This window comes from Lygodium microphyllum, chromosome 2 (genome assembly GCF_053477565.2).
Source record: "Lygodium microphyllum isolate KBCC chromosome 2, Lygodium_microphyllum_v1.1.10, whole genome shotgun sequence".
Lineage (NCBI taxonomy): Eukaryota > Viridiplantae > Streptophyta > Polypodiopsida > Schizaeales > Lygodiaceae > Lygodium > Lygodium microphyllum.
This window is the reverse complement of record NC_141136.1, coordinates 95663931-95680732: the sequence shown is the minus strand read 5'-3', so window position 1 is coordinate 95680732 and position 16802 is coordinate 95663931.

The following is a 16802-nucleotide window of genomic DNA, read 5'->3' as shown; positions in this document are numbered from 1 at the left end:
GATCAAATTCATAGGGACATTGCCTTTTGAAAGGATCTTCCATAATACTCCTCTACAAGTGCCTTGGGTTCAAATTGATGTGTTCATGTAGAACCATCATTTGAATTATTATCCATTGTTTCCACTTCCATCTTGACCTCCTATTATACCTCTGGTACATCACTAGCCCCCCATCCTCCTCTTCCTGCTTCAAATCCCTTTTTCGTAGAATCCTCATATCCCCCCATTCTAATTCATAGTCCTCAAGGAGTTCCACTTCTTGTGGCATTTCCCTCATTCTTATTTTCAAGTCTTTGTTACGTGAGTAACTTTTCGCATCTAAGTCTTAAACTACCATTCTTGTTGTATAACTTTGGACAAATCCAATGCCAATAAAGCAAGAATAGCTATATCATCCTCCGTATATGTCAGATTCATATAAGTTAGATGGGTGGCTTTGAACGAGAGCTAAAAATCTAGATTCTTCCTAAAATATTGCATACCAATTTGAAGAACATTCATTAAGAAAAGTGGTATGAAATCTATGTTAGTATCCAAAAATCCTACATCACTCCAAATCCTCAATCATATTGCAGAGAGAGGAGAGGGTCCCTAACCACCTTGATTCCATCTATACTTTGTCCTCTTTAGATCAACGTAGTCTCTCCACCAAATAAAGATAGCACTCTTTTAGTTGGAACCTATCTTATGTTTTTATTCTTGTTGAAATATAGTGAGCTTGCTTACTACTATTCAGTTGCACTTTTAAGAAGAGAAGTTAGAACTTTATTGGGGCAATCATTGTCACCTTTACGGACACCTAGATTTTTAGGTTTGATATGAGCCATGAGAATGTAATGATAGTAACTTTTTAATAAATTTAGATATTTTTATTCATTAAAAAATTAACTTTTTGAAAAATCTTTGGTCTATTTTAGGAAGAATCAGGATTTTGAGCTCTCTTTCAAATCCACTCATCAGACTGATATGGATTTGCATGTGGCCAAATTTCTACAAAAAGAATGGGAGTTTGAGACTTAGATGCAAAAAGTAGTTCAAGTAGCAAAGACTTAGATGTACGAATGAGGGAAATTCCAAAAGAAGTGGAACTCCTTGAGGACCATAAATTAGGACAGGGGGCATGTGAGGATTCTACAAAACATGAGATGACATAGACTTTGATGTACCAGAGGTAGACCAGGAGGTCAAGGTGGACGTGGCAAGAACATATAATAATTTAAATGATGGTTTTACATGAACATGTCAAGAAATAGAGCAAATACGAGCAGACTCCAAGCCGCAGAAAAAGAGTATCTTCAGGATAGAGCGAGGACTCATGCACATGGAATGTGAATGTGCCTGGTTGGAACACGTAGGAGCCATAGACCTTGAGCAAGCAGGCCTAGCCCAGCCAGGAACGACATCAGTGCTTAGGACAGAGTCACCATCCTAACTGCGCCCACCAGGGGAGACCACCTCTTCTAGCGAGGACAGGGAGTTCGACTCTGAGTCGGAGGTTAGTTCGGATAGTGATCCAGAAATCCCTAGGCTGCCCACGGCCAGACGCGCCAAGGGGGACCTACCCGTCCACCTGAGACGCAGACGATTAAGGCAGAAAAAGGCAAAACAGCTCAGGGATACACGAACGGAAGAACAACGAAAACCGCAGGACCTCCCTAAACGATTTACGAAATTCAAAAAAGGGGATAGGGTAGTAGTTCTGTTAGGTGCCAAGCGTCAAGGGCAAACGAGCGAACCGATCGAGGGATCAGCCAAGGTCAAGGAGGTGAACCTAGCCCAGGAAGGGGAAACACCCCAACCAGTCTTCATTGCTAATGACTTGACTGAGGAAGAAGAAACGAGTCTTGTCGCTCTCTTGCGAGAGTACATAGACGTGCTCGCCTGGTCCTTAGAAGAGCTTAAGGGGGTAGATTCGAGTGTCGTGACTCACAACATACCCATGACGCCAGAGGCAATACATCCAAAGCTCAATGCAAATATCTAGGTGACAAGTAGCTCCCATTGATACAAAGCTAAATTCCAACTGAGCAAGACAAGTTCAATGCATCAAGTACATGACATTTGAGCATCCAAGATACATCAAGTGGATAGCTGGAAGCATAAACCACAAGAACTCTTCAAGCTCGTAATGTCAATGACTAAAGTAATTTAAGCATAAAGCCAAAGTGCCAAAGCATCCAATGTAGCCCAAAGCAAAGACTCAAATGTCACCATAGACATGTCCAAGCCCATATATCAGTTCCAAGCATTTACATAAGCATATGTCATATATGAAAAGCATGTAAGCCTTCAATACAGAAGTCTTTGCAAGTTAAATGCTTGTTGTCCTCTATGTATGAAGTAAAGAATCCTACTAAAAAACTGAGCTAAGAAAGCTCAAACCAATCCAAGAAGAACCTCAAGACATGTACCAAGCATCTCAGCATCAATACACAGATGTGTGAGAATCAATGGAGCTTAAATAATGAAGTAATGGTTGTCCCTATTTGTATTACAACAAACAATCCTAAATTTATAGATAATGGTTGAATTATGCACTTGCAAAGAGTGCTCAAATGGGTCCCAATCATTACTGGGAGGGAGTAGGGGCACATACACTAGTATTGTTGGTGTGTTTGTTGGTCTTGCAACTCCTCATTGAGCCCCAAGAAATGATAAATAAGGTGTCTTGGACTACTAGGAAACCTTCAAGCTGAAGCTTTGTCACATGTTTAAGTGAGTGATGGAGAAGCTCCTAGAATGTTTGACTTGATATTAGTTGAAGGTAGAAGCATGAGTGGAAGCAGAAGCAAGCGAAAGCAAGAGAGATACGATATATGGAGGATAGAGCAAGAGAGAGACATGAGATGTGGGAACTCCAATAGTCACAATGTGTGACCGGCCTTCCCTTATTCAATGATCCTAAAAGAATAAAGAATAAAGTGATAGTGATGGGGCATTCATCGCCTACAGTGTACAAGTGTGCAATCATGGTCTATAAAGTAAATACATGCCAGTGTAGATACATGTGAGTTTACCCCTAACAATTTGCTAGGCAAACATGGTCTCTAACTCTTCTTATTAGACTAGGGTAGGTTGATCAAGTCAGATATGGAGGCAATGGTTCCTAGGAAAGACACTTTTTCCTTCTAGAGTTTGTCAAGTGATCCATGCATTGGTCATTCACACCTATGTAGCCCTTGTTAGTTGGTAAGGTGCATTGATAACCTTGTCATCTTCTTAAAGTATTTTTGATGGTGGATCCATTGTTGAGAGCGTATTTACCTTCCTAATATGTGGTCATCGAGTCTTTTGGAGATGGATATTTGATCGCTTTCATTTCCCCAATCCCTCATTTTTCTTACTTCTTGTTTTAGTTTTAATATGTTGTGTATGGGTTGGATAAAATTGCTCTTGTGCATTTCCTCCTTGGGTTTACCTATTCAATTATTTTTTGTTCCTTTTCAAGAAAGCAATTTTCAATTTATGTTAGTGAGTGAAAGTGCAATGTGCTCAATTAGGATTTTTTATTTTTAAAAACATTTGTGATGTATATAAATAAGCCGCAAACCACAATCCATTCAACACATTATTCAATTAGCTAGCTTCCTAGCTCAATGATTAAAACACTTGAAACTATGACTTGGTTTAACTCTTTCACTCCCTTAAGTGTATGCATGCATCATGGTTTGGGCCAAGGTCTAGTACTAGGACTAGACTTGCACAAAGTGTTTTAGGCTTCCTCCAAGCTATTGGTTTCTTGCCTCTTATTGGTACTCCCTCTTGATGTAATGGTCTCACTAGATATCCTTGTGAATTCCAAAACCATTTCCTACCTTGAGTGTGGAGTTTGCATGATTAAGTCAAATACTTGATCTAGATGCACCTTTAGGTTTTGAGAGCTAGTTCTACAAATGCTTTGGAGGCCAAGTTATGTGCCTTGCATACAAGGGATCAACCATGGTGTGGATGAGAGCATATATCTATTTGCGTAGTATGGTTCGGGTTGCCAATGAGCATGCAAACTGGGTCTAGGTGATCTAAAACCATCGATTCATCAGCACAAGCATAAGACTCATTGCACAGAGAGGTGCAAGTGAGTAGCCAAGTAACTCAGTGTAGGTGAGTAGCTAAGTAACTCAATGCAAGGAGCTCTAGTCTTATTCCAAAATAAGAAGGATAGTACTCTCCATCTTTTCATAGATTACCATGGGGCTAAACCAAGTGACAATCAAGAATAAATACCCAATTCCTAGGATCAATGAGCATCTTGAGAATATTCTCCATCTTTGGATAGATTATAGTGGGCTAAACTAAGTGACAATCAATAATAAATATCTAATTCCCAAGATCAATGAGCTTCTTGATAGGCTTTAAGGGGCAATAGTCTTATCAAAGTTTTATCTAGGCTACTATCAAAAGGATCAAAGAGTGGGATATCTCAAAAACTTCATTTAGTCCTTTGGTTTGACTAATATCATAGCTACTTCAACAAGCTACTTTGGTTGAGTATTATGAGTTTATTATAATGTCATTTGGGTTAACTAATATCCTATCTACTTTCAATAGGCTAGTGCAAGACATCTTCAAACCTTACCTTGACCAATTCATCCTCACCTTCTTTGATGACATTCTAACTTCCGAAGGAGAAGGAGACCATGAAGGATAGCTTAAAATCCATGTTTAAAACATTAAGAATACATAAGCTCTATGGTAAGAAGAGCAAGTACATGTTCTTTAAGAAGTAGATAGAGTATCTTGGATTTATAGTATCGGAGAAGGAAATTGTATTAGTTAAGGAGGTACAAATCTTTTTAGGCTTAACTACATGTTATCATGTTTTTATCAAGGGTTATGCCTTGATAGCTATGCTGTCACTTGGCAGTTAAGCGCACTTGGGTGATGACATTGCCGGGATGGGTGACCTCCTAGTAAGATTTTCCTACAAGCTAGTGGGAGCTTCTCACACACAGCCAATGGCACCAACAAAGAATTCGTAGCCTGTTGCCAAGTATGCCAAGATCTATACCTTGGTCGTCGCCTTGGTCGTACGCCTGGAGTGACACTTGGCCAGGTGGCGCGCAGTGCGCCCTCACCCATATGTTCGTCAATTTTTATCTTTGCGGCGCTGCAGAAATGGGGCCCCTTCCTGACGTCATCAATGACGTCGTCAAAAATGCTAAAAGAAATTATTCTCTATTAGTCATCAATGATGTCATCGAAAAACCCAAAAAAAAAAGCAAGCGTCCTCTCTTCTATCCCCCCCCCTTGCAAAACTATAAATTAAGGGCTTGGGGATGACTAGAAGAGTGACAACGAGCAATCTTGATGAGGACGAGATGCTGATCGAGAAGGAGGAGACTCTATTCCACGAGACAAAGAGACATCATTCTGTTCAACCCAAGGAAGGGGATATGCTAAAGGATTCTCATCCTCTTCTACCCTTATCCGAGAAGAGAAGACATTGAAGAACTCTATCCTATTCTATCATACCTCTATTCTCATCTCTATTCTGTCATGGCCCCGAAGAAAAATAATTCACAAGCAAAAATCACAAATGACCCTACTAACATAGGAGCAACAGTTGGAGTTGCGAGCAGGGGAGTCACTAACGGAGTCACGTGCGTGGATGACAACCCTTTACCAACCGCTATACCACAGGTTTTTTTTCTAAAAAATTTCTATTCAAATTCAATAGAAATAAGATAAGTCTCTTGAGAAATACTGACTTAAGACCAAGAAACTTGGTTACAAGAATTGGGAAGTTAGAGACCTCAAAATCTAGATATCCCTAGTTAAATTCCAAGGGGAAGATTTTATGATGAAAAACTCAAGTGTCACTTGGTAGTAGAATTAAGCATCACTTGAAAGTTGCATGATTGATTGAAGTCATAACTACTTGCACACATCAATCTTATTTGTAATCCTTTTCTGCTTCTTCTTTGGCTAGCTCAATGACTGGATTGCTAGGCATCGTTATCATGGTAGCTAAAGTCTCTCCTTTAGATGGTACTTCCATGATAAGTGCATTAAAAAAAGCTTTACCACTTAATGCATCAGCAATCACATTCTCTTTCCCAGGTCTAAACTTGATTTCAAAATCAAATTTTTGCAAGACTTCAATCCACCGACGTTGCCTCATATTGAGATCTGGTTGAGTAAAGATCCATTTGAGACTTTTGTGGTCATTGACCAAAGTAAACTTGCTTCCAAGCAGATAGTGTCGCCACAATTTGAGAGCATGGATCACAGCTAACAGCTCGAGATCATGGGTGGCGTAACTCCTCTCATGGATTTTTAGTTTCCTTGAGGAATAAGCTATTGGATGACCTTGCTGCGTAAGCACACAACCTAGTGCAAGAGAACTTGCATCTGTTACGACTTCAAACTCTTGACTTAGGTCAGGTAGCTTTAAGATGGGTGTTGTTACCAAACTTTTCTTGAGCTGCTCAAAACTGGTTTGCTCAATGGGCATCCACACAATAGCCATTTTCTTTTTCAACAAATTAGTGAGAGGTGCAGCTATTAGGGCGTAATTTTTTATGAAAATTCTATACCATCGAGTCAGTCCTAAGAAGCTTCTCACTTCCTTAATTGTCGTTGGAGGTTGCCACTCTTGAACATCTCTAACTTTGGCTGGATCTATAGAGATTCCTTCAACAGATTCTATGAATCTGAGATATTCCATCTGTCTTTTGAAAAAGGCACACTTCTTTTTCTTCGCATAGAGTATGTGCGTCCTCATGGTGTCCAGCACAATGTGCAATTGTAGCTTATGGTCTTTGTCTCTCTTGGATTATGTTAGGATGTCATCAAAGAATACTAGGACAAACTCATCAAGATAAGGTCGAAAAATGTCCTGCATTAATCTATTAAATGTAGCATGACCAAAAGGCATTACAAGAAATTCAAAATGACCATATCTGGTATTGAAGGCAGTTTTGGGGATATCTTCTTCCTTGATCCTTATTTGGTAGTAACCAAATCGGAGATGAATCTTAGAAAAGATTCTCTCCCCTTGTAGCCTATCAAGTAGCTCGTCTATTCTTGGGATTGGATATTTATTCTTGATTGTTACATGGTTTAGACCTCGGTAATCAATGCAAAGGTAAAGAGTTCCATCCTTTTCCTTTTGAAACAGTAATAGAGCTCCCCATGGCAAATTACTGGGTCTGATGTATCCTTGATCTAGTAACTGCTTGAGTTGCTCTTTTAGCTCAATTGCTTCAGGGATAGACATTTTATATGGAATTTAGCAATTGAAGTGGCTCCTGGTTCAAGTCTGATCTCGTGATCGACTTCTCTTCGAGGTGGTAATTCAGTCAGCTCTTCTGGGAAGATGTCATCATATTCCTTAAGCCAATATGGCTCTCCCTCATCTTGTTTATTCTGCTCAACCTTATTTAATATTATGAGATACACTAGTAATCCTTTTCTTAACCACGTTGTTATGCGATATGATTTGGCTAGTTGAACCTTGGGTTTTCCTGCCTCACCTTGGGTCATCATTGTTTCCCCCTTTAGGTTTTGAAAATTCACCTGGCCTTTTCTGCACTAAATATGTGCGTCATTGGGGATTAACCAATCCATACCCAATAGACATTTGTACACCCCTAAATTCATGATCCTAAATCCCATTTCAGAGAGATTGCTTTCCAGGCTAAATGGCACTTTGCAAGTTTACTGAGTAGACATGATTTCTTTTCCATTAGCAAGTTCCACAAGTAACCTAGATGTAGGTATTGTGTCTATACCTAATTTCTTGGCACACTTTGGTGACATGAAAGAGTGTGTGTTTCCACAGTCAATCAGGATTTTAAAGGACTTACCCTCATATTCTGCCGGTGTTTGAATCATTGAAAATTGGTGATTTGGGCCCTTCTTATGGAGGGTGGCGTGAACTGATGCCCTCTCCATATCGGCTTCCATAGTTGGGTTTCCCCCTTCTTCAAGATCTTTAAGAATTATAGCAGATACTTTTCCTTTTGCAATTAAAGCTTGGTTCTAACTTTTGTACTGTCCTTGGCGAGGAATTTGGCCAAGCTTTGGGCACTGTCTTTTAAAGTGACCTGGCTCATTATAGTGGAAACACCTAGGTACTCCTAAATTACTTCCTGTAGGTATGAAGTTCTCGACTGCATTTGTTTTGGCCCTCTTTCCTTGACCAAGTGGACGTTGACCTTGTGCTCGCTTAACATAGCCATGTGAAGTCCCTTTGTTTTGATTCTAGAGCTTATTATTCCTTGGCTTTGATTGAATCTCCTGAATAAGAGGTGCTGCGCAAATCAAAGCATCTTGCAGATCAATTGGACACATAGATTCAAGGTGTGTGTTCAGAGGAGCATTCAATCTATGACAAAACTTAGACACCTGCTTAGCAATAGTCATGGAAGGTGCATAGTTAAGCAGTGAGATAAACTTTGAGTAATATGCCTCCAAGCTCATTCTCAGCTATCTTAAGTTAAAGAACTCATTCATTTTTAGCGTGCGATAAGTTGGTGGCAAATATTGACTACACACATGTTCTTTCAACTTTTCCCAAGTGATAGCTGTCTCAGCAAGTCCCTGGTCTTTACAACACTGTTTCCACCAAGGCGTGCCTCATTGGTCAATTTCAACTTGGTGATCATAGCCTGATTAGCAGGGCTAGTTCCCATGGTAGTACAGTAGTCCTCCATGGTCTCAATCCAAATCTCTACCTTGGCTTCAACGTCTTTGCCCTTGCCATCAAATTCCAATGGCTTAACCAGCTTAAGGAGATACTTCTTCTCCTGAATTTCAGTCGAACTAGCAATAGTTGTATTACCTTGGGTTATCATAAGTTTCACAAATTAGTTTAGTGCTTTAAACTTTTCAACTTTGTTTCCACATTAACATATCGTATTAGTTTTGCCAAACAATGATGGGCCAAAGAGCACAATATTTTTACAAAATCTAGTCATTGTTATCTTTTATAATCAATAGCCATATGTTATGATTTTTACAAGTAAGGAATATTTACAAATGGCAAATGTTTACAAGTAGATATACATCATCATCGATAGGATAGGCTAGATGCTATGTACAATTTTCAAAATAGGATATCATTATATCTTTCTTTTTCAAGGATGGATATCAGTTACATTCATGTAGAAGAAAGTAGGCCAATTGCTGTCTATGTCCAGAAACCTATACTATGGAAATGGCAGATCTTGAAAACCATGGATACGGTAATCTCGATACTTGCGACATCCTTGGATTATAATCCTGTCGGGCTGGGATTACCTTCAGTACCTTGTCATAGAGATAACGGTCTAGACGTATCTATCAACCACTCGTAATCATAAGTGGATTCCTTCTAGACAGACAAAAGATAAATGCCTCAACTACTTTTAAATTTTCCATCCATTCAAGGCATTTTAGATTAGTCTGCATGTCACGAAGAATGATCGGCCTCGATGTAACAATAACGCTCATCCCAGAACCATCTTCTTTCGTGATTCACGGGGGATGGATCATATAGGCGATCGAGTATCCTCATCATTTCTCTTCTCCACTCGTCATCCGTGGAGTTTTGCGCAGATGTGTACATTGCTCCAAAAACAAGGAACTGGTTCCATGCTTCATTATTCTGCCAAACTTTATCCCTTAACAATCAACACACCGATTACTACTTAGAACAATTAGTCTTAAAAACCATAGATATTTTAAATTCAATTATGCTCCAATACCATGTGTCACGTGCCTGCCTAACAGTTCCCTAGTAGCACGTTTTAGTGGTCCATCAGGAAACTATCCTAGATGGCTTCGCCCGGCACTCGTAAGAATGCACAAGGTCTATCGTCTAGGTTTCCCAGAGTCCACCCCGTAGTGGAAGGTACTGGCCGTCCCCACTAGGATCAACCTGCGAGCTCGGGATCCTTATTTGACAACTAAGGTCTTGATGCATCAGCTAGCTCCATCGGAGGTGTCCCACAAGGGCTTCTTGTCCGATTGGAGCGATCATAGTTACCCTTGGTTCATGGAATGCAACGCTTTTTTCCAGCAACTAGTTAGGATTCAGGGAACCTTAACGGAGTTCTGGCATAGTCGCTGCACCTTTTCCCTAAGATAATTATTGATCAAGGTTTTAAGACTCGACACCCTAGGTAAGTCAATGCTCGGCTCTACCTAATTTCTCCTAATTAACGTTTCATTCAATCTCTTGAAAGAAGCTCCAAACTTACTGGGACCACCCATCCGTAGGACAGATCCATCAGGGATCTCGTCCATTCGCTTCCCACAAACAGTTTTCTTTAGTTTTCTAATTACCTATCACATTAAGTTATGACGTATAAATGCAGCTTCGTTAATTAACCTGTTATCATAGGTTCCTTTGCGTAAATTTTCAATACAACACAAAGATAGAGAAAAACAATCTTTTGGTAAAACATATTTATTTATTATTTTGCAAAAGTTATTTACAATGCTTTTGCCCTTCTGCCTATGCAGAAGATAAAACCTTCATTGGAAAATCCCTTTTGTCTGTGCATAAGAAAGTAAACCCTCCAAGATTTCCGTCCCTTCACTAGTACCGAGGACTCCAGGATCCCATCTTGATTTGTGTGAGGGTCAGGCAGTTCCTAGGAGCGATCGAGATATTTACGGCCAGAGCCCCCTGGCACTCCTACCTCCTCCTGCCTAATGGATTCCTCACCGAGCGACCTCTTGCCATTGGGGCCGGTCCAAAGCTCCTCGTGGTGGTACAAAATAATCCCCCTTAGAGTAGGGTTCCATGTCTAGCCGTGGGGGAGGCATAGCGTGATCTTTCCTCTTATTATCCTGATTATATATATACAATCAGATCTAATTTTTATAAGCATAATTAATCATTCTTGTGCAACCAACAATACATGTACTAATAAAAAACAACAACAAGTATTTTTAGCATAGGAAGTAGCCCCATCCAATTCTAGGGTTTCTCTTCTAAGATCCCACCTTATTCTTAGGGTTTCGCTTCCTACTTGCAACTCTTTTTTCTAGATCTGCAAGTTATTTCACGAATTTGAAGTCTATTTTATCCTTATGAAAACTTGGTATTTTCACCCTAAAAGATAATATGGGCATTTATACATATGGCAGGCAATTCATGCGCTGCCTTGCCCTAACCCACACTTAGCAAGATTTCAAATGCTTTTTCAAGTCTGTTTAGGCATTAGAATTTGTATCGTCAAATTCTTATTAATGTCCAATGAGTCTTACAGACTTTCGATATTTATTTAATTTCTTGATACTAATAGTTTCAGGGTTGTCGAGTATTTTATAGTTATTTTTTCTTCAACATCCTCAATATTTTAGGTAAGGTTTTCTCGTTGATTCATATGTGGATCGACTCATGATATTGACGCTCTCGCTAATATAACCATTAATATTAACATTGTGTGTGTTTTCAGCAAGAAAATAATTTTTATTTTATTCTACTTGTACTCTATGGTTTAATGGATGATGTTCGACCATTTGTCGAACTTTCAACATTATCTAGGAAGATCAATTTTCATTTAGCTATGTCATAAATTCAATGCTAATTGTTTTTCTGAAAACTTTATTTTAAGCAATGCAAAAATCATAAGTGTAATTTTTCTTTCATCTTTCAGGCATCAAATTATATTACTACGCACCTAATATATGCGTGTTTAGTATATATTTTCCTATATAATTTTCTGTTGATTTAATGCATTGATTATTTCATGATATTATCTAAATGATTTTCTATAAATTATTATAAGACTCATATGCGTCTGTTTATCATTAACAAAATGAAATATAGATATTCACTTTTAGGAAAAATTTGTAAAATATTCCATTCCCTAATATTATCTACCTTTTTTTAGTTATTATAATCACACGTGTCATTAACGAAATAATAATAAATATCACGAAATAAACCATAATTACGATATTTTCTTCATGATAGACATATAATCATTTTTTAAGTGAAAGAGTCTTTTCATTGAATAGTTTATTATTATATTACTTAGGCCATTTTCCTAAGCGGCACTTCATATGCATATCGTTTAAAATGTGTTTATAATCATTTAAAGCCAAATATAGCGATAAGCTTATAAAACATTATTTTTTTCCAAACCGACGAGATGTTACCACTATCAAGTTTTTAGTGACGGGGGTTTCGCCAATTCCTACCTCGTTATTTTCTCCATCGACCGCGTTTCTTACTTCTTTTGCTTCAAATAGGCTTCTTGAATTTTTACGACCTCGTGGATCCATGGATGCCAGGCAAAATTAATGTGGTAGCTTAGGGAGAGTTGGTGGTTGTCTAGAAAATTTTTTCCAACGTTTTGCTTAGCGATATGGTTGTATGGAAGAAAGGCGTAACAAGGGATAGAGAAAATGGAAATGAGGTAGAAGAGGGGTATTTTCCTTCTTTAAGGCTCAAGCTAGAATGGACAAGAGATGTGGAGAAATTTTTCCATCATCAGGAGGTCTTCCTTCTTGCTTTCTTTGTGAAGGAGAGGGATTGTATTTATAACCATGAGGGGGAAGCATTCAGTCACTCATTCTTTTGGCTACATGTCAAGAGCTAAGTAAGCTTGATAAAAAAATGCTTTTTGATTGCCTACCTGTTAGATGGTGGCATGGGGATGATTTTTAAATGCTTTCTCTCCCTCCAGGCGTAAAAAAGTCATGATTTTTAGCCTATTTTGTCAAAAACATATTTATTTCATCAAAATGACTTCATCTTGTACCTCATGACTTATCTAGTTTATAAAGTCATGCCATACTCTTTGATACTTAACTTACTCAATATCATGCTTGTTTTTGTGTGTTCTTTGTCTACCAATTAAGGCTTTTGCAATTTGTCTTGCCATTGCAAAATCAATGCGATCTTTGATGCATTAAATGGAATCAAGAATGCTAAATCAAATATAATGCGAGAAATATTATGATCAAGCTGTCGTAATATTATTTACGAGGTGTATTTGCTTTTTCGTTGGCTAGGTTCATTGAGGCATCTTCTCGTGTTGGATTGCAGAATTGATTTAATGCAAGATTTGATATTACATGCGGTCACTTATGTGATAACTCAACGAGTAATTTTTAAAACATTTTAAGCCCGAATTTGTTTTATGAAGTGTTATGGCGGAAATATTACATTATTCCACCCGAAAACACTAAAAATCCCATTTTCCTCATAAAAACTGTATTTTACGGGTTTCTAAAAATTATTTCTAGCATTTTAACTTTATGTTTTTTAATTTTTTCATTATGGAAGCATAGAACAAATAGTGAATAGCATTCCTAACAATTTTCACTCCATAAGAACAATGGCTCAATTAAATGTAAAAAAACAAGCAATTTTTCTTTGTAAAATAGAATTACTGATTTTTTTCCTTCTTTGTAGGTTTTAAAATTTAATGCGGGACTGTAGATCAACCCTCATTCAAGGCTCAGCCCAGCTTCGAACAGCAAACTCTAGCCCTCCACCAATCCGGGAATGATCTGGGTACCATGCCGGACAAGTGATCTTCAATCGGTCTTCAATCCTCTTCATGGGCATGAATTGGCTCTGAAGGTGAGAGAGAGGGAGGAGAGAGAAAGATTGAAACTACATCTCCTCATTCGGGCAGCCATCTCAGAGGCTGAAGGTGGTGATAGGAAGCGTAGACAAGAGGAAGATCATCCATTTGATCAAGTGGGGGGGGTGCATTTAAGTGGCAAAATGCTTATGGCCCCCCTCTCCACCATTTTTGCATGTCGCCTACCACCATATGCTCTCCTTTTTTTTCGTCATTAAAAAAACCGCCCCCGCCCCCCCTGTCGTGTGATTTTTTTTTTGGGGGGGGTGTGGTCTTACAAGTTGCCTTATATGTCAATCATTTGGAGTTGAGGATAGATGAAATGTTTTAGTGCTATTCTTCTAAAGTGGCTACTTCCCTGACACTTTATGGCATTCAATGATTGATTCTGTAGTCCTGAACCGACGACCGAATAAAGCCTCTACTCATGTGCAGAACACTAACCAATTGAGGGTGGATCTTTTAGCTTATGTTTCCAAGAACCATCCATTTGATTCATCCTTATTTGATGCCTACTATCGACGATCTATTTCTAGCTTATTTTATTATCAACAAATGGCCCATCACTATGATGCTTATTTTTCCCTTTATCAATCCAACTTAGTAGCCATCTTACCTCTCCTTTTCCAACCTCAAGGTGCTCCTCAAATTCCAATTTTTACATTTTGTTCTTTCATTGAAGATCGAGTATTTTCCCCTTCTCTGCCTTGTCCTTCCCCATCTATCCATATATCTTATACTTTTCTTGCTTATCAATTAACACCTTTCTTAACTGATTCACCTAAATTTTTAGCTAATCCTTCTTTAGCTTATTCCTCATTTTACGATTTTGCCTATCCATCTCTTCATCCTCTTTTACTCATTCCTCTTCCATCTCCTACCACTTCAATTTCTCAACCCCCTCAGTTGGTTAGTGGGTATGAAGGTTTTGATCGATAGATTCCAAAAAGAAGAGGATCGAGCTCAACTAATTCTCTTATGGGACCATAGATTAATTGGCCATTAATTCTAGGGGACTGGACAACTACTAGTCAAGTATACCAAAATTATCTCCATTTTGCCCAACAATATTCACAATCTCCAGATCCTTCGGTGAGATTGACAGCCCATTTTGCTTGGTACCTAGCATATATGCATAGGCATTCCCATAAAGATCAAAAGGCCATTCCAAATCTTTGTATAAATGTCGATGTGAACATTGATTCTCAAAAATTGGATGTCCTTTATTTTCATGCCCTTTGTCTACCTAGCAGATACCTTGTCTTGCTAGAAAGGATGTGTTGCCTTCAATTCTTTCAGAATCCTCCAAAATCTTTTGTAGATGAATCATTATCCATGGATCGCTTTTGTAATCATCATCAAGAGGGATCATCTTCAATGATACCCCTGGATGTATCTTCTATGCATCTTAATGATATATCTCTCTTTTGGAGGTGCCATTCAGATGGTTGTTTTGTGTTTGTGATGTATTAATTTTTATGTCATGAGTTCATGATGGTTGAATATTGGATTTGTTTGAGAGCTCTCTTTTCGACTATTGACACTGATTGTGATGGTGGATGGAAAACCTACGATGAAAAGCTGAGGAACCTCTTATATCCTTTACAAATTTGTTATGACTTTCTATTGTTTATAAGATGTTTATAAGATGTATTACTAGATAACAATGTTTTCCTTTAGTTGTATTCTTTCTTAGACACATGTGATACGTTGGAGTCGTGGTTGGTGATTATTGAAGATACTAAAGAAGATCGAATTGAGCTCTTTACTAAACTTATATTCTTCTTTTCCTTCGGTCGCGAGGATGCTTCCTTTCTAAGTGTGGGGATATGTTGAATGCTGAAATGATTAGATTTTTTGGCTGATTTTGGTTGTTTTTTAGGCCTAAATGGTTGATTTTTGATGGATTTTGAGTGATGATTGGTTGTTTTGGAAGTGTTTGAAAGTGTTTTGGATGATATTGATTATGTTTTGGAAGCTCATGATGATTCTTAGTAGAAATATGAGGTTCTATGATGTTCTGGTAGGCATTGTTTTGATTTTCTTTTATATGAAATATGATGTTCTGATAGGTATTATTTTGATTTTCTTTTGTATGAAGTATGGATTGATGATTGATGAAGGTTTAGATATTTTGAAAGCTTATTGAATAGTTTTTGATATTTTGGGATGGTTTTAGTATGAGTTATGAGGTTCTGATGTTCTCTGTTGACGTTTTGTAATCCTCTGTAGACCTTTTGTAGAGCCTTTGTTTTTGCTATATTTTTGTTATGTAAATCCTATGTAGATCTTCTGTAAGTGCTCTGTGATATGAGGGTGTACTTTGAAAAATTTTCCTAACTTTTGGAAAGGATGAATCTAAGTTCAAAAGAGCTAAAACAAATGGAAGAAGTAGCTGATGAAGACTAAAGTGAAGACTGAAGTGAAGTGACAGTAGTGAGCTATGAAGAGACACTATAGTGGCTCTGGTGCCCTTTCATACCTCCCATGCCTCTTGGGAGGTGCATCCACGACCTGAGAAGGATTATTGTGAGTGATTATTGAGAATTGTAGTAAGGAGATGATGCACTATTGATTGAGAGAGAGAGAGAGAGAGAGAGAGAGAGAGAGAGAGAGAGAGAGAGAGAGAGAGAGAGAGAGAGAGAGAGAGAGAGAGAGAGAGAGAGAGAGAGAGTCAATTCTATCAAAACAACGTATCTATCTATGAGAGATTGAGAGAGAGAATTATGAAGACAATGAAGATGAATACTATGTGATTATTCCCATTCAAAAGTGGTGTGTCCTTTTGTGTTCTTTGTTCTATTGATAGATTCTATGAAGATGTTGAAGATTATGGTTGATTCTATTAAATCCGTGGGAGATATCTACTATGATGATGCGTGAAGATTTGTTATTTTCCTTGTTGTGGTTCTCTAAAGAATGAAATAAAATCTTGTTGATGTTACAAGATAGATTTTCTTGCAGTAGAAACCCCTTTTCCTTGGTGTCTCTCTTGGGTCTCCAGGGGTAAAGGTGCATCTATCTACACTGGCTTGTATTTACTTTATAGACCATGATTGCATAGTTTTACACTGTAGGTGGTCAACGCCCATCACTGTCACTTTTTTCTTTATTTTTTAAGTGACTATTGAATAAGGGAAGGTTGATCACACATTGTGACTATTGGAGTTTCCACATCTCTCTCTCTCTCTCTCTCTCTCTCTCTCTCTCTCTCTCTCTCTCTCTCTCTCTCTCTCTCTCTCTCTCTCTCTCGTTTTCTTGCTCTATCCT